At 41.5% G+C, this 25424-nt stretch overlaps 1 protein-coding gene and 1 long non-coding RNA gene across 5 annotated transcripts in view; one reads left to right on the top strand and one right to left on the bottom strand.

Annotated features, from left to right (window-relative positions):
* Positions 1-3028, top strand: part of LOC130679149 (uncharacterized) — a 50854-nt gene extending 47826 nt beyond the window's left edge. Inside the window, exon 3 of the long non-coding RNA XR_008992163.1 lies at positions 2899-3028. This is a non-coding gene — a long non-coding RNA (uncharacterized LOC130679149). The remainder of the gene's footprint in view (positions 1-2898) is intronic.
* Positions 1-25424, bottom strand: part of SGF29 (SAGA complex associated factor 29) — an 85894-nt gene extending 60470 nt beyond the window's left edge. Inside the window, exon 1 of one of the 4 annotated variants that reach the window (XM_036919498.2) lies at positions 25252-25424. The gene's annotated coding sequence lies outside the window, so the exon portion shown is untranslated. The remainder of the gene's footprint in view (positions 1-25251) is intronic. The other 3 variants (XM_057487110.1, XM_036919501.2, XM_057487111.1) reach the window with 3 other exon arrangements.

The raw sequence follows: 25424 nt of genomic DNA, 5'->3' as shown, positions 1-25424 counted from the left end.
GTTGAAGTCTCCTAGAATGAAGGCATTGCATTCTATTTCCTCCTTTAATTGTTAGTATTTGTTTCACATATATCGGTACTCCTGTGTTAGGTGCACAGATATTTATAATGGTTATATCCTCTTGTTGGTCTGTGCCCTTTATCATTATATAATGCCTTTCTTTATCTCTTGTTACTTTCTTTGTTTTGGAGTATTTTTGTCTGATACTAGTACTGCAACACCTGCTTTTTTCTCCCTATTGTTTGCATGAAGTATCTTTTTCCATCCCTTGACTTTTAGTCTGTGTATGTCTTTGGGTTTGAGGTCTCTTGTAAGCAGCATATAGATGGGTCTTGCTTTTTTATCCATTCTATTACTCTGTCTTTTGATTGGTGTATTCAGTCCATTTACATTTAGGGTGATTATTGAAAGATATGTACTTATTTTCATTGCAGGCTTTGGCTTCATGGTTACCAATGGTTCAAGGGTAGCTTCTTTACTATCCAACCTTCTAACTTAACTCGCTTATTAAGCTATTATAAACACAGTGTGATGATTCATTTCTCTCCCTTCTTATTCTTCCTCCTCTATCTTTCTTTATATGTTAGGTGTTTTATTCTGTACTCTTTTGTGTTTCCTTTGAGTGCTTTTCCTAATAGTTGATTTTACTTTTTGCCTGTAGTTTGTATTTGGTTGGTCTGCTTTCTTTGGTGTGACTTTATTTTCTCTGGTGACATCTATTTTGCCTTAGGGGTGCTTCCATCTAGAGCAGTTGTTTTAAAATATCCTGTAGAGGTGGTTTGTGAGAGGCAAATTCCCTCAACTTTTGCTTGTCTGGGAATTGTTTAATCCCTCCTTCATACTTAAATGATAATCATGCTGGATACAGCCTTCTTGGTTCAAGGCCCTTCTACTTAATTGCACTAAATATATCATGCCACTCTCTTCTGGCCTGTAAGCTTTCTGTTGAGAAGTCTGATGATAGCCTGATGGGTTTTCCTTTGTAGGTGATCTTTTTTCTCTCTCTGGCTGCCTTTAATACTCTGGCCTTGTCTTTGATCTTTGACATTTTAATTATTATATGTCTTGGTGTTGTCCTCCTTGGTTCCCTTATGTTGGTAGATTTGTGGGCTTTCATGGTCTGAGAGACTATTTCCTTCCCCAGTTTGGGGAAGTTTTCAGCAATTATTTCTTCAAATACACTTTCTATCCCTTTTTCACTCTTCTTCTGGTACCCATATAATGTGAATATTGTTCCATTTGTATTGGTCACAGATCTCTTAATATTCTTTCATTCCTGGAGATCCTTTTATCTCTCTCTGCCTCAGTTTCTCTGTATTCCTGTTCTCTGATTTCTATTCCATTAAAAGTCTCTTGCACCTCATCCAGTCTGCTCTTAAGCCCTTCCAGAGATTGTTTCATTTCTGTAATCTCCCTCCTGACTTCATCCCTTAGCGCTTGCATATTTCTCTGCAGGTCCATCAGCATGGTTATGACCTTTTATTTTGAATTCTTTTTCAAGAAGATTAGTTATATCTCTCCCCATGCCCCCTCTCTGGGGTTGTCTGGGTGATTTTTGACTGGACCAGATTCTTCTGCCTTTTTATGGTGATAGAGGTAGTCGTAGGCAGGTACTGCATGTGTCAGCTGGGGAGAACAAAGTCCCTTCCTGCTTGCTGTTCACCTTGCCCTTCTCCACTGTGTCGGTTACCCGCACACCGGGAGCGGCCTCCGCGTTAATCCCCTGAGCTGCCATGGGCAGGGCAGCCCTCAGGGTAGACCCAAGCCCTGCAGGGAGTGGCAGGGGCGCCAGGTTTGTTCTCCTGTGAGAATGGTGCCCCTTCGTGCCTTACCCCAGCTTTCTCTGTCTGTGCTGGGCAGCTGCGCACTGGTGGCAGCCCCAGTCTGTCTCGGTTAGCTGCGCGCTGGGAGGAGACTCTGGGTGGTTGCTGTCTGCAGGGCTGCTCTCCGGCTACTCCGCCACTATGGGCAGGGCAGCACTGGTCACAAGGAACGAATGGGGGCTTCAAAGCTGCGTTGCAACCCAGGGAGTTAGGGCACCTGAAGTTCCTTAGGATTCCCAGTCTGCTGGGTTGAGTGTGCCAGAACGATTCCTTCCAGCTGTCAAGTCCCTGTCCCTTTAAGACTTTCAAAAAGCACTTGCTTTTCTTTTGTCCCAGGGGAGCCGGCTGTGGAGACCTGCTCACAGATTTTACTTTTCTGTTTGCCTAATATCCAGTACACCATGCGATGTGAGTCTGTGCTCCCAGTGCAGATTACCAGGGCTGGTTATTTAGCAGTCCTGTGCTTCCACCCCTCCCCATTCTGACTCCTTTCCTCCCGCTGGTGAGCTGGGATGGGGGGAGTGCTCAGGTCCTGCCGGGTCGCAGCTTTGTATCTTACCCTTTTCGTGAGATGCTGAGTTCTTGCAGATGTAGATGTAGCCTGGCTGTTGCACTGTATCTTCCTGTCTCTCTGTTAGGTGTAGTCATATTTGTTGTATTTTCAAAAATATATGGTTTTGGGAGGAGATTTCTGCTGCCCTACTCATGCGGCCACGTTGGCTCCTCCCCTCTAATATCACTCTTAAAACAGGTATTCCTTACAATTCTACAGGTCAAGCTCTAATTGAACATTATCATCTTACTCTTAAGCATGATTTATTAAAACAAAAAGGGGAATCACTCCCCAATATGATAAAATTAACTGCAAATCAGCGATTAATACATGCTTTACATATCCTTAATTTCGATCTTTTAAAGAATGATGGACAAGCAGCTACGGAAGTACATTTTTCTGATAATATTTCTTTTTCTAAAACAACAGCAGTCCCTGTGTGGTGGTCTCCAATAGGTTCTTCACAATGGTATAAAAGTCATATCAAAGTGTGGGGCAAAGGGTTTGTTTGTGTTGTTACAGAGGATCAATGACTAATTTGGCTACCCAGAAAACAAATCAAGATATGAAGAACTTCCAATGTCAGCATCTTCTGGAGGAGTCATTCCAAAGGATGACCATCAAAAAACTTCGACAAAGGCCTGTACATCAGACACAGAAAGTTGAAAGACATAAAAAGATAGTATCTTTGTTTTTATTCCCGATAATGGCACTTCTGCATGTACATACTACACAAACTTGTATTATAACAGCAAGCATAGTTAGTCCTCCTTACTTAGGCCATGGTGTAGTTCTTCATTGCTTATCTACTTGCTCCACTCCTGTGGGCCCTATAGTATGGAAAAAGAATGGTGAAGAAATATACAGACAAAAGAATGGAGGGAAATTTGGATGGTTTAATGTTACTGACCAATCTGTTAGAGATAATAAAATTATATTTATAAGGCAGTTTTGACTCAAGAAGATATCGGCAATTATACCTGTGAAAAGTTTCAAAAGGGAACTGCTGACATGTTATATAAAAGTAGTTATGTGTATTTAAATATATCACTTGTTCCAGAAAATAATTTCTCTTCACCTAACTTGTGAGTCAAGGATTGCACAAGTCATCTTTTTGTGTGGCAGGAAATTCCTCTATTAGTGGACTGTTGAAGAATTTAATAGGCATAGGACTTCCTCTTACAGTGTTTACTAACAAATCAGGCATAAATATTACTCTTCCTCCTAAGACTCTCACTTCTGATGCTCAATTAAATTTACCTGTTAGTACTACTATAATCACTGACTGTGTATGTATTAATTGTACTCATGTACCCTTCTTATTGTAATTCTACAATTAATGTAACATGGTTTTCTGGATATAGATTCCCAAATGGTTGGGTGTTTTTGTGTAATAACAAAACGTATTAAGCCCTCTCTTCACATTATCAAGGTGTTTGTGGTGTGGGACGCATTCTTCCTGCTCTAATAGATCATCCTGGAAATAATCACAAAAGATTTCTCTGAGCTCTGCCATCTGATTGTGACGACAACTTGAAACTTTTAGATCCCACCTCTGTTGCAGTTGCAGCTGCAGCTGCATTCCTTCTACCAGTTCCTAGACTTGTCAGTGGAATGCAAAAGGAGATATCTAAATTGGCTACTGCATATAGTAAAACAAAAAATTTGACTGCTTCTATATTATCTGAACTCAATCAAGAACTAGGAGAAGTGCAAGTTGCGGTACTTCAGAATCGGGCTACTATAGACTTTCTGCTGTTAAAAGAACATACAGGATGTGAACAGTTTCCAGGAATGTGTTGTTTTAATTTGTCTGATTTTTCTCAAACTATTCAAAATCAATTAGATAATATTCATCATATTATTAATAAGTTTTCACAAGTGCCTGGGTTACCTAATTGGTTTTCTTGGTTTCATTGGATATGGCCAGTAATTGTAGGTCTGCTTTTGTTATGTATCTGTATTCCTGTTCTGTTAATGTGTATACGTAATTTAATTAGTAATTTGTTAAAACCTATACATGCTTACATTATTCTGCAAGAGGATATGTCAAAGAAATAATCAATCTCATATTTTCTTCCTTTGCTAATTCTATAGCTTTTTTTCCCCTTCTTAAATACAGCCCTTTCCTAGAATTCGTGCCTCATACTTAAAAGTACTGTGTATCATAATCCTTCTGGCTGGTAAAGATACATCAAGACAAGTGCTGGGCATAGAAGCCATGGGGCATAAATCTGCAAAGAAGTAAAAGGCTAGCTTTTCAAAGAATACTGCTTCTCTCTTACTTACCAACTTTACTTCTCCCTGTATGGCCCTGGAAGATGGCTGGTTAGCCAGAGACAGGTAAGATTCCTCAAGGGAGAACAACCTAAGACAGGCACAGTCACAGGGGGGCCATCAGGTGAGAAATTGGGGGTCAACAGAGGTGAGGCTTAGAACCTCAACCCCCGCAGTTTTGAGAGAAATCTTCTACACCCATGGCTGTTTTGTTGCCCTTGTCTAGCCCGGATCAATACCTAGTCTATAGGCACAGACCTGATCATCTACACTTGCCTTCCTACTGCACTAAACTCTACTTTCCATCTTCATTTTACATCACGAGATTTAAAAGATAGATTATCTTTCATGAAAAAGTGAATTGTGTTAAAAAGCTTTCTATTAGAAAGTGTAACCTTTATTATGTCTACTTACTACTTAAACATTTTATTAAAAAATAAGGGGGAAATGTGGGATTAACATATGAATCAAGTATAGAAATCAAATGTATAATCATATCTGACTTGATTATTTTTCTTGTGACCAAAACAGTTTCTGTGACATGACTGCCCTTGCATTGTTCACCATGTAGGAACTTGTTCGCCATGTAGAAACGTTCACCATGTAAGAACTTGTTCACCATGTAGGAATGTCACACCCCAGAAGACTGGAGACTGCTGAGAGTTGGGCTTGGAGTTGATTAATGATTGTGTGTTAGGTCCCCCATGCAAGGTTTTATTGTTATTAAAATTTATTTGCTCAATAAATATGAGGGTGCTCTCTCAGCACCACTCGTGCGCTGTTGAACCTTGAGTCCCCTGGCTGGTCCTTTCAGATCTTCAATATCTCATCGTGTCTCCTCCCTTATCTCCAGGTCAGAAGCAGGGAGGGACAAACATCCCAGCAACCTAAAATGATTTCCATTTTGTATGCAACTTTCTATATATGCCATATAATTGCAATCAGAGTGTATATGCTCATTCAAGACTGCTTTCTATTTATGTAGGAATCCACTTCTCAGACTTCCAGCCCATGTAATATAAGAACTGATTCTTAATTATCTTTGTATTCTGGTACCCAAAATAAAGCCTGAGAAATAAAAGGGCTTGCAGTTGTTTGTCAAAACCTACTCTGGAAAACAGGGAGGCAAACAGCATACCCAGCACTGACAGAAGTATAAAGTCACATAAAGAAATCAAGTATAACACCTGCAACATAGACACCAGGAAAATGGACTGCTGTGTGTATTTCAGGAATGTTCTAAGGAGGGGAATGGGGACAGAATGGTGGTAAGGTTCTCATCAAGCCACACCTTCACCCTGGGGGAGGTCCCTAGCCTTCCTGAGTCTCAATGAAAACCAGAGCACCTCATTAATGTAAGGATTAACGACAGAAGTTAAGTCCCAGGCAGGGCCTGGCACAGTAAGTTTTCACTTTGTGGATAGGCTCTGCCCGCTCCTTATCTGCAGATGTGAGTCAGGAAACTGCCAGGAAAAAAGACAGGTACTGCACTGAGCTAAGCAAAGCAGTCAGAGGCACCATACAAAGAAAACACAACATCCCAAGTCCAGGGGAGCAACCCTGAGATGACTTACTGTCCAAAAACCATACTACTTAAGGGTGCCCTCCTCTGCAAGCTTTGCCTGCTGGGTGGTGCCCAGCCTGGGAGAACCACCTCATTTGATGATTTTACAATGAACTACTGCTATTTCCATATCCAGTCAATTGTGAACCTGAATTTCCCCCAGAAAACACCCTTTAAGTAGAGGCAAAGGTTTCTGTGGCTCTCCACTCAGAACACCAAGCCTGCCAGAGCAAAGCAAGTAGAAACAAGGCACCAGGGACTGGAATCATACTTGGCTGAAGCCATACCTGCTTCCAGGTGGAAGGAAACAGCTTCCAGCCTAAGCTGCCCATTATCAAAGTCCAGCCAATTCAATTAGTATTCTTAAACCTTGAGAGGCTAGGCAACTCCTGCAAGGTTTCAGGAATGCTTCTGAATTTTGAGGTGATGGCCAGCTATAAACATTTTGGTTCCTAGCACTCTCTTATTTCTGCTGATGTAAAAGGCCATACCTTCTATTTCTACCTATAGAAGGAACCACTGTTCTGATATTTTTCACTATAGATTAGTTCTTCCTGTTCCAGAACTTCAAAGAAATGTAATCATGCCATCCATAATGTCTACCATCTGGATTCTTGCATTTAACATGTTTTTGAGATTCATCTGTATTGTGTGTATCAAGAGTTTGTTCTTTTTGATTGCCGAGTAATATTCCATTGTATGAACAAACTTGTTTAACCAGTTCTCTTTCATGGCAACTGGGTTGTTTCCAGTTTGTGGCCATTATGAATAAAACTACTATGAGCAGTCATATGTGAGTCTTTTTTAAGACATCTGTTCATGTTTCTAGAGTAAATAGTTAGGTCTGAGACAAATGTTTAATTTCATAAGAAACTGCCAGACCAGACCCTTTTCCCAAACAGTTGTACCAGTTTTCACTCCCACCAACAATGTATGGAAGTTCCAGTTGCTCTGTATCTCTGCCAACATACAGTGTTTTCATTTTAAAAAGTATTGCCAAGGAGGACTAAAGATGAGAGGTGAGAAAGAAACCTCCTCCTAAAACCACACATAATATGAAAATATACCAAATATATCAAATCCTGAAAGAGCAACAGGAAAGAAGGCTTCAGTAGACTGTATACACCTGGGGAAACCAGCAGACCTCAAGGAAAAGGGTAAAGTACCAAAGCCATGATCCAGAGGGATGCAAGCCCTTCCCCTACTCAAGCTCAGTGGAGGGAGGAAGAGAAATGGAGCGGGGACATGGTGGAGGCCTAGGAGTGCTGAAGACCCAGCCCTGGAGATCTTCTCTGGAGCATGAACCTACATCACATGGTGCTCTGGAGATTAGTGGTGTTGAAAAGCTAAGAGAGGCAGAATACTTCGAGAGACTGAGATTCCAGCTGCATGTGAAGAACAGTGATCCACATCCAGCTGCTCTGGGACAAAACAAAGACAGGCAGTCTGAGAGACTTCCTAACAGCAAGAGAGCTGCTAAAGGGGTAAGGATTGTACAGAGCTCGCTGGTCAGGAAAAAGGACAGGTGGACAAAATTGTCCTGGCGCACTAAGCCCAGCAGGTTGGGAACTTTCAGGAGCTTCTGGAGCTCCATCTCCCTGGCTGGCTATGTATCTCCAAGGCCCCTACCATGATATGCAGCCTGCTGTGCCTTCCTCCTGGTCAGCACCCAGTTACAAACTGGCTGCCCCCGCCACTGTGCCGGGCCAGAAAGAGGGTGGGCACGCCTACGGCAGCTACAAGTGAAAAGCACAGAGGCTTCTCCCTGTGCACTTGACCCAATGGCCCTGGCAATAGAGACGGGCACTGCAGCTGGGAAGCAGGAAACACATCTTTCCTCCTGACAGGCATCAGCACTGTTCCACTGTGACCCCCACCATTGCTCCAGGGGCTGAGCAGCTCCAGAGAGTAGAGCTTCTGGGCACTAGAGGGCGCTACCTACAAATATGAAACGTCAAGGGAATATGGTTCAAACTAAAATCCCACAAACACCAGAAAGAGGGCCAAGTGAAACAGAACTCATCAACCTTCCTGAAAGAGAGTTCAAAATAAAAATCATAAACATGCTCACTAGGCTACAGAAAAATATTCAAGAACTCAGGGAAGAATTCAGGAATGAGATACAAATGTTCAAAAAATACAGTATGAGAAATGAAACATACAATGGAGAGATTTAAAAGCAGATTAGATACTATGCTGATGGACAGTGACTGTAATGGGGTTTGTGGGGGGACTTGGTGAAGGGGGGAGCCTAGTAAACATAATGTTCCTCATGTAATTGTAGATTAATGATAGCAAAAAAAAAGCATATTAGATGAAGAAGAGGAGACAGTAAATGAAATAGAAATTAAAGAACAGGAATACAAAGAAGCTGAGACACAGAGAGAAAAAAGGATCTCTAGGAATGAAATAATATTGAGAGAACTGTGTGACCAATCCAAATGGAACAATATTCACATTATATGGATACCAGAAGAAGAAGGAGAAAAAGGGTTAGAAAGTGTCTTTGAGGGGGTAATTGCTGAAAACTTCCCCAGCCTGAGAAAGGAGATAGACTCTCAGGCTATGGAGGTGCACAGATCACCCACCACAAGGGACCTAAGGAAGACAAAACCAAGACATATAATAACCAAAATGACAAAGATCAAGGACAAAGACAGAGTATTAAAAGCAGCCAAAGAGAGAGAAAAAAATCACATACAAAGGAAAACCCATCAGGCTATCATCAGACTTCTCAACAGAAACCTTACAGGCCAGAAGAGAGTGGCATGATATATTTAATGCAATGAAGCAGAAGGGGCTCGAACCAAGAATACTCTATCAGGCAAGACTGTCATTTAAATTTGAAGGAGGGCTTAAACAATTTCCAGATAAACAAAAGCTGAGAGAATTTCCCTCCCACAAACCATCTCTACTGAGTATTTTAGAGGGACTGCTATAGACGGAAGAGTTCCTAAGGCTAAATAGCTGTAACCAGGGGAATAAAACCACAGTAAAGAACGTACACCAATTAATTACTAAGCAGATGCAGAATCAAATCAACTACCCCCAAAGTCAATCAAGGGATAGACAAAGAGTACAGATTATGATATCTAATATATGAAAAATGGAGGAAGAAAAAGGAGGAAAAAAAAGAACCTTTAGGTTCTGTTTGTAATAGCATACTAAGTGAATTAAATTTGAATGTTAGATAGTAAGGACATTACACCCTTGAACCTTTGGTAACCACAAATGAAAAGCCTGCAAGGGTAATAAATTCATATCTATCAATAATCACCCTAAATATAAATGGTCTGAATGCACCAATCAAAAGACATAGAGTCACTGAGTGTATAAAAACACAAGACCCGTTTAGATGTTGTCTACAAGAGATTCACTTCAAACCCAAAGACATACACAAACTGAAAGTGAAGGGCTGAAAAGACATTCCATGGAACTAACAGGGAGAAAAAAGCAGGAGTTGCAGTACTTGTATCACACAAAATAGATTTCAAAACAAAGAAGGTAACAAGAGACAAAGAACATTATGTAATGATAAAAGGGTCAGGCCAACAAGAGGATATAACCATTATAAATATCTATGCACACAACACAGGAGCCCCTACATATGTGAAACAAATACTAATAGAACTAAAGGGGAAATAAAATTCAATGCGTTCATTTTAGGAGACTTCAACACACCATTCACTCCAAAGGACAGATTAACAAGACAGAAAATAGGAACGGAGACTGAGATACTGAACAGCACATTACAACCGATGGATCTAACAGACAGCTACAGAACACTCCACCCAAAAGCAGCAGGATACACATTCTTCTCAAGTGCAAAATGGAACATTTTCAAGAACAGATCATATACTAGGCCACAAAAAGAGCCTCAGTAAATTAAAAAACATTGAAATTGTATCAACCAGCTTCTCAGACCACAAAGGTATGAAACTAGAAATAACTTACTCAAAGAAAATGAAAAAGCCCACAAACACATGGAGGCTTAACAACATGCTCCTAAATAATTAATGAATCAATGACCAAATAAACACAGAGATCAGGTAATATTTGGAGAAAAATGAAAACAATAACCCAACACCACAAAAATATGTGGGACACAGCAAAGGCCATGCTAAGAGGGAAGTATATAGCAATACAGGCTTACCTCAGGAAAGAAGTACAATCGCATATGACAGTCTAAACTCACAAATAATGAAACTACAAAAAGAAGAACGAGGCCCAAAGTCAACAGAAGGAGGGACATAATAAAGATTAGAGCATAAACAAATAAAATTGAGAATAAAACAATTTAAAGAATCAATGAAAGCAGGAGCTGGTTCTTTGAGAAAATAAACAAAATAGATAAACCCCTAGCCAGGATTATCAAGAAAAAAAATTATCTTCACTATTGTATTAGTGAAGACCTAATACCCATCCTCCTTAAAGTTTTCAAAAAAGTAGAAGAGGAGGGAATACTCCCAAACTCATTCTATGAAGCCAGCATCACTCTAATACCAAAACCAGACAAATACAACACAAAAAAAGAAAATTACAGATCAATATCCCTGATGAACACAGATGCAAAAATACTCAACAAAATATTAGCAAACTGAATTAAAAAATACATCAAAAAGATCACTGATCATGGCCAAGTAGGTTTTATTCCAGGGTGCAAGGATGGTACAATATTTGAAAAGTCATCCACATCATATACAACATCGACAAAAAGGAGGACAGAAACCACATGATCATCTCCATAGATGCTGAAAGAGCATTTGACAAAATTCAACATCCATTCATGATAAAATCTCTCAACAAAATGGGAATAAAGGGACAGTACCTCAACATAATAAAGGCCATATATGACAAACCCACAGCTAACATCATACTTAACAGGAAGAAGATGAAAGCTTTTCCTTTAAGATCAGGAACGCAACAAGGATGCCCACTCTCCTGACTTTTACTCAACATAGTTCTGGGGGTCCTGGCCACAGCAATCACACAACACAAAGAAATAAAAGGCATCCAGACTGGTAAGGAAGAAGTTAATCTGTCACTGTTTGCAGATCATGACATAATATTGTACATAGAAAACCCTAAAGAATTTACCCCAAAACTACTAGAACTATAACTGAATTCAGCAAAGTTGCAAGATACAAAATTAATATCTGTTGCATTCCTATACACTAATGATGAACTAGCAGAAAGAGAAAGAAAGAAAACTCCATTCACAATTGCATCAAAAAGAATAAAATATCTAGAAATAAACCTAACCAAGGAAGTGAAAGACCTGTACCCTGAAAACTACAAGACACTCATGAGAGAAATTAAAGATACCAATAAATGGAAATACATCCTGTGCTCATGGATAGGGAGAATTAATATTGTCAAAATGGCCATCCTGTCTAAAGCAGTCTACAGATTCAATGCAATCCCTATCAAAATACCAACAGCATTCTTCAATGAACTAGAGCAAATAGTTCTAAAATTCATATGGAACCACAGAAGACCCCAAATAGCCAAAGCAATCCTGAGAAGGAATAATAAAGATGGGGGATTACGCTCCCCAACTTCAAGCTCTACTACAAAGCCACAGTAATCAAGACAATTTGGTACTGGCACAAGAACAGATTGATAGGTCAATGGAACAGAATAGAGCTCAGATATAAACCCAAGCACATACGGTCAACTAATACACAATAAAGGAGCAACGGATATACAATGGAGAAATGACAGCCTCTTCAACAATTGGTTCTGGCAAAACTAGACAGCTACATGTAAGAGAATGAAACTGGATTACTGTCTAAGTCCATACACAAAAGTAAACTCAAAATGGATCAAAGACCTGAATGTAAGTCATGAAAACACAAAACTCTTAGAAGAAAACAGGCAAAAAATCTCCTGAATATAAACATGAGCAACTTTTCCTGAATGCATCTCCTTAGGCAAGGGAAACAAATGGGACTATATCAAACTAAAAAGCTTCTGTACAGCAGAGGACATCATCAGTAAAACAAATAGACATTCTACAGTATGGGAGAATATATTTGTAAATGACATATCCGACAAGGGATTAATATCCAAAATATATAAAGAACTCACATGCCTCAACACCCAAAAGCAAATAACCTGATTGAAAAATGGGTGGAGGATATGAACAGACAATTCTCCAAAGAAGAAATTCAGATGGCCAATAGGCACATGAAAAGATGCTCCACATCGCTAATTATCAGGGAAATGCATATTAAAACCACAATGAGATCACCTCACACCAGTAAGGATGGCCAACATTGAAAACAGAACAACAAATGCTGGCAAGGATGCAGAGAAAGGGGAACCCTCCTACACTGCTGGTGGGAATGTAAATTAGTTCAACCACTATGGAAAGCAATATGGAGGTTCTTCAAAATGGTCAAAACAGAAATACTATTTCACCCAGGAATTCCACTCCTAGGAATTTACCCAAAGAAAATAAGTTCTCAGATTCAAAAAAACATATGCACCCCTATGTTTACTGCAGCACTATTTACAATAGCCAAGATATGGAAACAACCTACCTAAGTGTCCATCAGTAGATGAATGGATAAAGAAGAGGTGGTACATATACACAATGGAATACTATTCAGCCATAAGAAAACAAATCGTACCATTTGCAATAACATGGATGGAGGTAGAGGGTATTATGCTCAGTGAAATAAGCTGGGCAGAGAAAGACAAGTACTAAATGATTTCCCTCATTTGTGGATTTTAACAATGAAGCAAAACTGAAGGAACAAAAACAAAACAGCAGCAGACTCACAGACTCCAAGAAGAGACTAGCGGTTACCAAAGGGGAGGGGTGGGAGTGGGTGCACGGAGGGAGAAGGGGATTGGGGGATATTATGATTAGTATACATGGTGTGTGTGGTGGTCATGGGGAAGACAGTGTAGCACAGAGAAGACAAACAGTGACTCTGTGGCATCTTACTACAGTGATGGACAGTGACTTCAATGGGGTATGGGGGGCTGGACTTGATAATATGGGTGAATGTAGTAACCACAATGTTTTTCATTGTTTTTCATGTGAAACCTTCTTAAGAATACATCAATAATAACTTAATTAAAAATAAGTGTTGCCATCCTAGCCAGTGTGAAGGGGTATTTCGCTGTGGCTTTAATTTATGCTTGTTTATGACTAACGACATTGAGCACGGTCTCATGTGCTTACTTGGTAGCTTCCTTTCTGTTTTTAATATAATCATAAGGTTGTGCAACAATCACTACTTAATCTTAGAACATTTTCATTACCCCAAAAAGAAACCTTGGAGAGAGATGCCAAGATGGCGGCATGAGTAGGGCAGTGGAAATCTCCTCCCAAAACCATACATATATTTGAAAATACAACAAATACAACTATCCCTAAAAGAGAGACCGATACAGAACAACAGCCAGGCTACATCTACATATGCGAAAACTCAGTGGCTCACGAAGGGGGTAAGATACAAGCTGCAGCCTGGCGGGAGGAAAGGAGTTGGAGTGGGGAGGGAGTGGAAGCCCAGGACTGCTAAATACCCAGCCCTGGTCATCCGCACAGGGAGCACAGACACACATGCGTGGTGTGCTGGATATTAGGGAAACGGAACAGTAAAACCTGTGAGCGGGTCCCCGCACACAGCGCCCCTGGGACAAAAGAAAAGCGAGTACTTTTTGAAAGTATTAAAGGGACAGGGGCCTCACAGCTGGACGGAAGCATCCCAGCACACTCAGCCCAGCAGCTGGTAATCCCGGGTAAATTCAGGCGTTCCAGCCCCCCAGGAGGCAGTGCAGCTCTGATGCCCCTCATGGTGATAAACAGCCTCCCATTCATTCCCCCTCCAGTGCAACCCTGCCGTAGCGGGGGAGCAGCCTGACAGCGGCCATGCCCACAGCAACCGCCCAGAGCCTCCTCCACAGCTGCCTGGGCCAGAATCAGAGGCCCCACCAGCGCACACAGACAGACGAAGGCCAGACAGGACTCCAAGGGTCGCCGTTCCTGCAGGAGAGCACACCCAACACGCCTGCCCCACCCCGCAGGGCTCTGGGCCACCCTGACGGCTGCCCCACCCGCAGTGGCTCAGGAAATAAAACCGTAAGATGATCCGAGGACCTGCAAGGCAACCAGCAAGCAGGAAGGGACTTTGTTCTCCCAGCTAACACACGCGCCAACTGCCCACGACTACCTCTATCACCATGAAAAGGCAGAAGAATTTGATCCAGACCAGAATCACACAGACAATCAATGAGAGGGGGCCTGGGGAGATAGATTTAACCAATCTTCCTGAAAAAGAATTCAAAATAAAGATCATAACCATACTGATGGACCTGCAGAGAAATATCCAAGAGCTAAAGGATCAAGTTGGGAGGGAGAATGCAGAAATGAATCTCTGGAAGGACTTAAGAGCAGACTGGATGAAGTGCAAGAGGCCATTAATGGAAAAGAAATCAGAGAACAGGAATACAGAGAAGCTGAGTCAGAGAGAGATAAAAGGATCTTCAGGAATGAAAGAATACTAAGAGAAATGTGTGACCAATACAAATGGAACAATATTCGCATTATAGGGGTACCAGAAGAAGAGAGAGAAAAAGGGATAGAAAGTGTATTTGAAGAAAGTGTATCTCTCAGAGCATGGAAGCTCACAGAACTCCCAACACAAGGGACCCAAGGAGGACAATATGAAGACACATAATAATTAAAATAGCAAAGATCAAGGACAAGGACAGAGTATGAAAGGCAGCCAGAAAAAGAAAAAAGGTCACCTATAAAGGAAAACCCATCAGGTATCATCAGACTGCTCAACAGAAGCCTTACAGGCCAGAAGAGACGGGCGTGATATATTCAATGCCATGAAACAGAAGGGTCTTCAACCAAGAATACTGTAATCAGCACGATTATCATTTAAATATGAAAGAGGGATTAAACAATTCCCAGACAAGCAAAAGTTAAGGGAATTTGCTTCCCACAAACCACCTCTACAGGATATTTTAAAATGAGTGCTCTAGATGGAAGCACTCCTAAGGCAAAATAGATGTCACCAGAGAAAATAAAATCACAACAAAGAAAGCAGACCACCCAATACTAACAAAAAGCAAAAAATAAAATCAACTACTCACAAAAGCAGTCAAAGGAAACACAAAAGAGCACAGAATAAAACACCTAACATATAAAGAATGGAGGAGGAAGAATAAGAAGGGAGAGAAATAAAGAATCATCAGACCGTGTTTATACTAGCTTAATAAGTGAGTTAAGTTAGACAGTTAGATAGTAAAGAAGCTACCTTTGAACCTTTGGTAACTATGAATCTAAAGCCTGCAATGGCAGTAAGTACATATCTTTCAATAATCAACCTAAATGTAAATGGACTGAATGCACGAATCAAAAGACACAGAATACGGGGATCACGGGAAGATGGCGGCATGAATAGTTCAGAGGAAATCTCCTTCCCAAAACATATATTTATGAAAATATAATAAATACAACTATTCCTAAAAGAGACACCAGTGGATGCAGTACAACAGCCAGAATACATCTACATCTGTGAGAACTCAACATCACACGAAGGGGGTAAGATACAAGCCACGGCCAGGTGGGACCTTAACGCACCCCCACCCCAGAACCTGGCGGGAAGAAAGGAGTCGGTATGGGGAGGGAGTGAAAGCCCAGGACTGCTAAACAACCAGCTCTAGAAATCCATACCTGGAGCGCAGACACAAGGTGCACAGGGTGCTGGATATTAGAGGAACGGAAAAGCAAAACCTGTGGGCAGGTCCTCGCAACCGGCACCCCTGAGACAAAAGAAAAGTGAGTGCTTTCTGCAAGTCTTAAAGAGACAGGGACGCTATAGCTGGACAAAGTCATCCCGGCACAGTTAGCCAGCAGCTGGGAATCCCGGGGAACCTTGGGTGCCATAAACCCCGGGGAGGCAGCACAGCTCTGAAGCGCCTCACAACAGCACTAAGCAGCCTGCCAGTCGTTCATCCAACTGGTGCGGACCCTGACACACAGGCCCAGTAGCGGGAGAGTGGTAGTGTGGGCTGGGGGCAGTGGCACCGGAAGGGACTGGGAGCAGATCATGTGTGCCAACGACGCCACAGGGGACCAGGAAAGGGTTGTGCAAGCCCGCAGCGGTGGTAACTGAACAGCCCAGGTGTGGCTCGCGCGCACCGGCGGCAGTGGAGCCAGAGGAGCCTGGTAGAGGCCTGCGCGGGAGAGCCCCGTGCGCACCTGCAGCTGACTGGAATCCCAGCCCAATGCACAGCCGCCCGGGCCAGACCCAAAGGCCGCTGCTGGTACACAGTTGCCCAGCAGGGGTGCCACTATTGCGGAGGAACACACTTGGCGTGCCTGCCACTCTGCGTAGGGCTCTGCGCTGCTCTGACGGAAACCCCGCGCACAACAGCTTAGGGAACTAACCCGGAGGCTGCTCCAGGAGTGCGGGTAACCGACACAGGCAGCAGAGAAGGGCAAGGCATCCAGCAAGCAGGAAAGGACTTTCTTCTCCCAGCTGACACACCCGCAACCTGGCTAGAGCCACCGCTATCAGCATGAAAAGGCAAAAAAATTAAGTCCAGTCCAACATAGTTCAGAAAACACCTGAGAGAGGATTTGCAGAGGCAGACCCAACAAGTCTCCCTGAAAAAAGAATTCAAAATAAAAATCATAAACATGCTGACAGAGCTGCAGAGAAATATGGAAGAGCTAAGGGATGAAGTCCGGAGGGACATTACAGATGTCCGGAGGGAGATTACAGAAATGAAACAAACTCTGTAAGGATTTATAAGCAGAATGGATAAGATGCAAGAGGCCATTGATGGAACAGAAACCAGAGAACAGGAACGCATAGAAGCTCACGCAGAGAGAGATAAAAGGATCTCCAGGAATGAAACAATATTAAGAGAACTGTGTGACCAATCCAAAAGGAGCAATATCCACATTATAGGGGTACCAGAAGAAGAAGAGAGAGAAAAAGGGATAGAAAGTGTCTTTGAAGAAATAATTGCTGATAACTTCTTCAGACTGGGAGAGGAAATAGTTGCTCAGACTACGGAGGCACACAGAACTCCCGAGAGATGGGACCTAAAGAGGACAACACCAAGACACATAATAATTAAAACTGCAAAGATCAAGAACAAGGACAGACTATTAAAGGCAGCGAGAGAGAGAAAAAAGGTCACCTACAAAAGAAAACCTATCAAGCTATCATCAGACTTCTCAACAGAAACCTTACAGGCCAGAAGAGAATGGCATGATATATTAAATGCAATGAAACAGATGGGCCTTGAACCAAGGATACTGTATCCAGCATGATTATCATTTAAATATGAAGGAGGGATTAAACAATTCCCAGACAAGCAAAAGTTGAGGGAATATGCCTCCCACAAACCACCTCTACAGGGTATTTTAGAGGGACTGCTCTAGATGGGAGCACTCCTAAAAAGAGCACAGAACAAAACACCCAACATATGAAGAATGGAGGAGGAGGAATAAGAAGGGAGAGAAATAATCATCAGACTGTGTTTATTATAGCTAGCTCAATAAGCGAGTTAAGTTGGACACTAAGGTAGTAAACAAGCTAACCTTGAACCTTTGGCAACCACAAATCTAAAGCCTGCAATGGCAATAAGTACATATCTTTCAATAATCACCCAAAATGCAAATGGACTGATGCACCAATCAAAAGACACAGAGTAATAGAATGGATAAAAAAGCGAGACCCATCTATATGCTGCTTACAAGAGACTCACCTAAAACCAAAAGACATGCACAGATTAAAAGTCAAGGGATGGAAAAAGATATTTCATGCAAACAGAGAGACAAAAGCAGGTGTTGCAATACTAGAATCAGACAAAATAGACTTCAAAATAAAGAAAGTAACAAGAGATAAAGAAGGACATTACATAATGATAAAGGGCGCAGTTCAACAAGAGGATATAACCATTATAAACATATGTGCACCCAATACAGGGGCACCAACATATGTGAAACAAATACTAACAGAATTAAAGGAGGAAATATAATGCAATGCATTCATTTTGGGAGACTTTAACACACCACTCACTCCAAAGGACAGATCCACCAGACAGAAAATAAGTAAGGACACAGAGGCACTGAACAACACACTAGAAGAGATGGACCTAATAGACATCTAAAGAACTCTACATCCAAAAGCAACGGGATACACATTCTTCTCAAGTGTACATGGAACATTCTCCAGAATAGACCACATACTAGGAAACAAAATGAGCCTCGGTAAATTCCAAAAGATTGAAATACCAGCAACCAACTTTTCAGACCACAAAGGTATAAAACTAGAACTAAATTGTACAAAGGAAGCAAAAAGGCTCACAAACACAAGGAGGCTTAACAACATGCTCCTAAATAATCAATGGATCAACGACCAAATTAAAATGGAGATCCAGCAATACATGGAAACAAATGACAACAACAACACAAAGCCCCAACTTCTGTGGGAGGAAGCGAAAGCAGTCTTAAGAGGAAAGTATATAGCAATCCAGGCATATTTAAAGAAGGAAGAACAATCCCAAATGAAGTCTAATGTCACAATTATCGAAATTGGAAAAAGAAGAACAAATGACGCCTAAGGTCAGCAGACGGAGGGATATAATAAAGATTAGAGAAGAAATAAATGAAATTGAGAAGAATAAAACAATAGAAAAAATCAATGAAACCAAGAGTTGGTTCTTTGAGAAAATAAACAAAATAGATAAGCCTCTAGCCAGACTCATTAAGAGAAAAAGAGAGTCAACACACATGAACAGAATCAGAAACAAGAAAGGAAAAATCACAACGGACCCCACAGAAATACAAAGAATTATTAGAGAATACTATGAAAACCTAAATGCTAACAAGCTGGAAAACCTAGGAGAAATGGACACCTTCCTAGAAAAATACAACCTTCCAAAACTGACCAAGTAAGAAACAGAAAATTGAAACAGACAAATTATGAGCAACAAAATTGAAGAGGTAATTAAAAAACTACCCAAGAACAAAACCCCCAGGCCAGATTGATTTACCTCGGAATTTTATCAGACATACAGAGAAGACATAATATCAATTCTCCTTAAAGTTTTCCAAAAGTAGAAGAGGAGGGAATACTCACAAACTCATTCTATGAAGCCAACATCACCCTAATACCAAAACCAGGCAAAGACCCCACCAAAAAAGAAAACTACAGACCAATATCCCTGATGAACGTAGATGCAAAAATACTCAACAACATATTAGGAAACCGAATTCAAAAATACATCAAAGGGATCATACACCATGACCAAGTGGGATTCATCCCAGGGATGCAATGATGGTACAACATTCGAAAATCCATCAACATCATCTACCACTTCAACAAAAAGAAGGACAAAACCACATGATCATCTCCATTGATGCTGAAAAAGCATTCGACAAAATTCAACATTCATACATGATAAAAACTCTCAACAAAATGGGCATAGAGGGCAAGTACCCCAACATAATAAAGGCCATATATGATAAACCCACAGCCAACATCATACTTAACAGTGAGAAGCTGAAAGTTTTTCCTCTAAGATTGGGAACAAGACACGGATGCCCACTCACCCCACTGTTATTCAATGTGGTACTGGAGGTCCTAGCCACAGCAATCAGACAAAACAAAGAAATACAAGGAGTCCAGATTGGTAAATAAAAAGTCAAACTGTCTCTATATGCAGATGACATGATACTGAACATAAAAACCCTAAAGACTCCACTTCAAAACTACTAGAACTAATAGCTGAATTCAGCAAAGTTGCAGGATACAAAATTAACACACAGAAATCTATTGCTTTCCTATACACTAACAATGAACTAACAGAAAGAGAAATCAGGAAAACAATTCCATTCACAATTGCATCAAAAAGAATAAAATACCTGGGAATAAACCTAACCAAGGAAGTGAAAGACCCATACCCTGAAAACTACAAGACACTCTTTAGAGAAATTAAAAAGGACACTAACAAATGGAAACTCATCCCATGCTCTTGGCTAGGAAGAATTAATATTGTCAAAATGGCCATCCTGCCTAAAGCAATCTACAGATTCAAAGCAATCCCTATCAAAATACCAACAGCATTCTTCAATGAACTGGAACAAATAGTTCTAAAATTCATACGGAACCACCAAAGACCCAGAATAGCCAAAGCAATCCTGAGAAGGAAGAATAAAGTGGGGGGGATCTCACTCCCCAACTTCTAGCTCTACTACAAAGCCACAGTAATCAAGACAATTTGGTACTGGCATAAGAACAGAGCCAGAGACCAGTGGAACAGAATAGAGACTCCAAACATTAACCCAAACACATATGGTCAATTAATATACGATAAAGGAGCCATGGACATACAATGGGGAAATGACAGCCTCTTCAACAGATGGATTTGGCAAAACTGGACAGCTACATGTAAGAGAATGAAACTGGATCACTGTCTAACCCCATACACAAAAGTAAATTCGAAATTGATCAAAGACCTGAACGTAAGTTATGAAACCATAAAACTCTTCGAAAAAACATGGGCAAAAATCTCTTGTACATGAACATGAGCGACTTCTTCATGAACATTATCTCCCCTGGCAAGGGAAACGAAAGCAAAAATGAATAAGTGGGACTATATCAAGCTGGAAAGCTTCTGTACAGCAAAGGTCAGCACCAATACAACAAAAAGGCAGCCTACAGAATGGGAGAATATATTCATACATGACAGATCCGATAAAGGGTTGACATCCAAAATATATAAAGAGCTCACGCACCTCAACAAACAAAAAGTAAATAATCCAATTGAAAAATAGGCAGAGGAGCTAAACAGGCACTTCTCCAAAGAAGAAATTCAGATGGCCAACAGACACATGAAAAGATGCTCCACATCACTAATCATCAGAGATATGCAAATTAAAACCACAATGAGATATCACCTCACACCAGTAAGGATCACCCCCATCCAAAAGACAAACAACAACAAATGTTGGCAAGGTTGTGGAGAAAGGGGAACCCTCCTGCACTGCTGGTGAGGATGTAAATTAGTTCAACCATTGTGTAAAGCAGTATGGAGGCTCCTCAAAAAGCTCAAAATAGAAATACCATTTGACCCAGGAATTTCACTTCTAGGAATTTACCCTCAGAATGCAGCAGCCCTGTTTGAAAGGGACAGAGGTACCCCTATGTTTATCGCAGCACTATTTACAATAGCCGAGAAATGGAAGCAACCTAAGTGCCCATCAGTAGATGAATGGATAAAGAAGATGTGGTACATATACACAATGGAGTATTATTCAGCCATAAGAAGAAAACAAATCCCACCATTTGCAACAACATGGATGGAGCTAGAGGGTATTATGCTCAGTGAAATAAGCCAGGCGGAGAAAGACAAGTACCAAATGATTTCACTCATATGTGGAGTGTAAGAACAAAGGAAAACTGAAGGAACAAAACAGCAGTAGAATCACAGAACCGAAGAATGGACTAACAGTTACCAAAGGAAAAGGGACTGCGGAGGATGGGTGGGAAGGGAGGGATAAGGGGGGGAAAAAAGAAAGGGGGCATAAAGATTAGCATGTATCATGTGTGGGGGGGTCACGGGGAGGGCTGTGCAACACAGAGAAGACAAGTAGTGATTCTACAGCATCTTATTACGCTGATGGACAGTGACTGTAATGGGATTTGTGTGGGGGACTTGGTGATGGGGGGAGTCTAGTAGACATAATGTTCTTCATGTAATTGTAGATTAATGATTCTAAAACAAACAAATAAACAAACCTTGTATCCATTAGCTGTCACTCCCTAATTCCTTCTTCTCCTCAGCCATTGGCAACCATTACTCTACTTTCTGTCTCTACGGATTTGCCTATTCTAGACATTTCACATAAAAAAAATCATATAACATGTAGCCTTTTGTGATTGGTTTCTATCATTTAGCATAATGTTTTCAACTGTTCTCGGATGTTGTAGCATATGTCAGTACTTCAATTCTTTTATGGCTGAATAACATTCCATTGTATACTTCACTTTGTTTTTTCTATGGATCAGTTGACAGACATTTGGGTAAAACAACTTTTATATAAAGAATTTGGAGCTCCTTCTCTGTGGCTATTGTCTTTCCGAGACTTAATCATGTGAGAAGGCACAAAACAACAAAAGACTCACCAGTACCTCTCCTTTCTTCTGGGTGTGAAGTCCTCTCCAGTAACTGCCTGCTTTTGGTTGCTCTCCAGAACCTTCAGATCATTTTTTGTTTCTTTAACATTTTGTGCAGAATTTAGAATCATTCTTTGCTGGAGGGCTGGCCGGAGATGAGCCATTACTGGAAGCAACCTCCAAGTATAATGCCCAGCACTTTTTGTCCATTTTTGTAATAGCACTTCAATTTCCCTTTGGGAAACCATCCCCCACTTTGGCTCCAACGACAGGTACCCAACATGGGCCCACAAAGGTGTTACATTCTCCCTGACCACCAATGACTGGTTAAGGAAGAGGTATGTGACCCAAATCTGGCCAAAATCAATTTCAGAGCTTTTGCTGAAGCTATCTGTAAAAAGATCTCATCTTTCAGTTGGTTATTATGAGAGTGGCATGAAGCCTGGAACTGATGGAGGCTTTTGACTGCATGAGAGAGGAACCAACATGGAGAAAGGCAGAGCTGAAAGGCAGAAAATACTGTTGACATAATTTAGGCTTCTTATTCAAATAATGAGTGTAGCTAGTATACTCAAGACTTCACTAAGAGTTCAACAGATACTCATTTTCTGCTTAGGCTAGTTTAGGTCAGCTTTTTGATATCTGCAACTGAGCAGTTCGGCTAATAGGTAAAAGGGAGACAAAGTTTGTAAGGTCAAAGCACATATTAACTGCTAAATACCTAGTCCAAAACTGTTCTCTTGCCCCTTGCCTAGCAGCCTAGCAGCCAAGGCCTCATACAGACAAATCCAAACACCCTACATTTAAACCACCCTAAAATTAATCCCACAGGGCTTTAAACAGTAAGAGCTTTGTCCTGAGTCAAAGGAAAGCAAGACATTTCTTCTGTCCCTCTAAAACAGCCTTCTCCCACTGGCCCTGTCCTACAATAACCACACTGAAAAATTCCAGTGCCCCTAACCCAGTTGGGCACAGACCTTCCATGCTTCAATAGTGCCTAAAATGCTCTCTGTTCCTTCCCTTTCAGGGTCCATATCAAATGGAAGCAAAATTAACACGTTTACAGCAGTACTTGCCAACCTTTCCATACTACGGCACACAGAGAACATAATTTTATTTGTACGGCATAATGGGATGAAAGGAAAAAGCTGCTCACAGCCAGAAAGGGCTGGCAGAAGGACCTGGCTGCACCAGGCACCTCTCATCTGCCCTGACACCAAAGACAACCAAAGCTTCTAAAGCACTGTACACTAACTTCTGGTCACATGTACACAGAGAGACTGTTTCACTTGTCTCTCCTGCAAGACTGCAAGTTCTTAGAAGAGAAAAATGTAGTTGGATTCATCTTTATATTCTCAGCAACCAGCACAGGGCCTGGCATCTATCATGTCCTCAAAAGAGATTGCTTAACTGCACTGAATCCTAGAAACCTCTTAAAACAATCTTTTAACTTAGAAAATATGCAACAATTCTGAAGCTGTGCTACTCAGTATCTTATCTACCAGGAACCCAGAAAAAAAATTAGTTGCTCTTAACATACTCTAAGAAGGACTGTCTACTTCCCCCTTTATAAATTCATTTGATCAATAATATTTATCAAGTACCTACTCTGTACCAGGCATGAGGGATATTTAACAGTGATAGAGACAAACAGTCCCTGCCTTTTTCTTAGGAAATTTAAAGGAACACAGACATTAAGAAATAGTTTCATATACTTATTTGTAGGTAAATAAACACTCCAAAAGAGAAAGAGAGGACAGAACAAATGGATAAATCTGAATAAATAATGACAGAGAATATCAAAGAACTGAAAACACAAATTCTCAGGCAGAGAGGACCAAGTGCCAAAGCGAATACCCACAATTAGACAACTAGCAGTGAAACCTCAAAGACTCAAGAATAAACATATGGTTATTGATTGGGGTGGGGGACCGGGCGGGGGTGAAGACACCACGAATAACTCGAGGTGTTTGGCCTGAGCAATTAGAAGCACAGAACACTGGGGGAGGTGAAGGTTATGTTAAGTTTTGGACATGTTTGAGGTGCAAACTATACATTTAAGCCCTTCGAGAGCTCAATATAAGAACCTGGGGTTCAAGGTGGAGCACTGGGTTGCACATGGAAATTTGAGGATTAGCACAATAAACGGCATTTATATTTAAAGCTTTGAAATTAATAAACTCCTAGGGAGAGTTTAGGATGACCTAGGATGAGGTTTTTGGACAGTACAACCATTCAAGATAAGCAGGAGGGACAAGAATCAGCAGAAGAGAAGCCAGAGCCAGCGGAATCTAAGGATGAGATGTTCCACAAGCCGAATGAACGCGTGTTAAGAAGGCGCAGTGGTCAACTGCATCAAATACGGAACTGAGGACTAACTTAACACTGAATTTGGCGACCTAGAATTATTGGTGGCTTTGACAAGGATCCATTTCAGTGGAGCGGTAGGGAACAAGGCCTGACTGGGGCGGGTTCACAGACTTGGAGAAAAGGTCTAGTTGGCACAACCTGAAGCGCTGGCTGCAAACGAAGCTGTTTTGTTAAGATGGACGCATCTTGTACATATAATAAAAACCGTCGGACTTCGCGGGGGGGTACCTTCAGACCTCTTGTACTTGGGCTTCCCAGCCCATCTCTGCGCCCATCCTCCCCACTCCCTGCTTCCCAGCCTTGGAGTGCCCGGCGCATGCGCAAGACGCTAAGCCAGCCAACTGGTCCTTCCTCCCAGCTCTGCCTCTCCCCGCCCAGGGCGCCTGAGCGCCGCCCCCGGAGCTCGGCCTCGGCTAGGCCCGGCAGTGGGGACGTCGAATGGGAGCCCCATCCCTTCGCTCCCGCCATTCCCCAAGATCCTACATTACGACCTTTCCTCACCTACCGAGCCACGGGCGGAACAAGCGTTGTAAATTGTGACGGCAGGAGCAGGCGCGTTCTTCCTGTGCTTTTTCAAAGTCTGAGGATAATAACGAACTTGCGTTCGAACATTCGCGGCACGTCGAGAACCACACGCGCTTTTTCCTTTTATGAGCTTAGTCGCGGAAGATTCC

The sequence above is a fragment of the Manis pentadactyla genome, chromosome 10, assembly GCF_030020395.1.
Source record: "Manis pentadactyla isolate mManPen7 chromosome 10, mManPen7.hap1, whole genome shotgun sequence".
Taxonomy (NCBI): Eukaryota; Metazoa; Chordata; class Mammalia; order Pholidota; family Manidae; genus Manis; species Manis pentadactyla.
The sequence above is the reverse complement of the archived record's forward strand: the minus strand, read 5'-3'. Positions and strand labels throughout refer to the sequence as shown.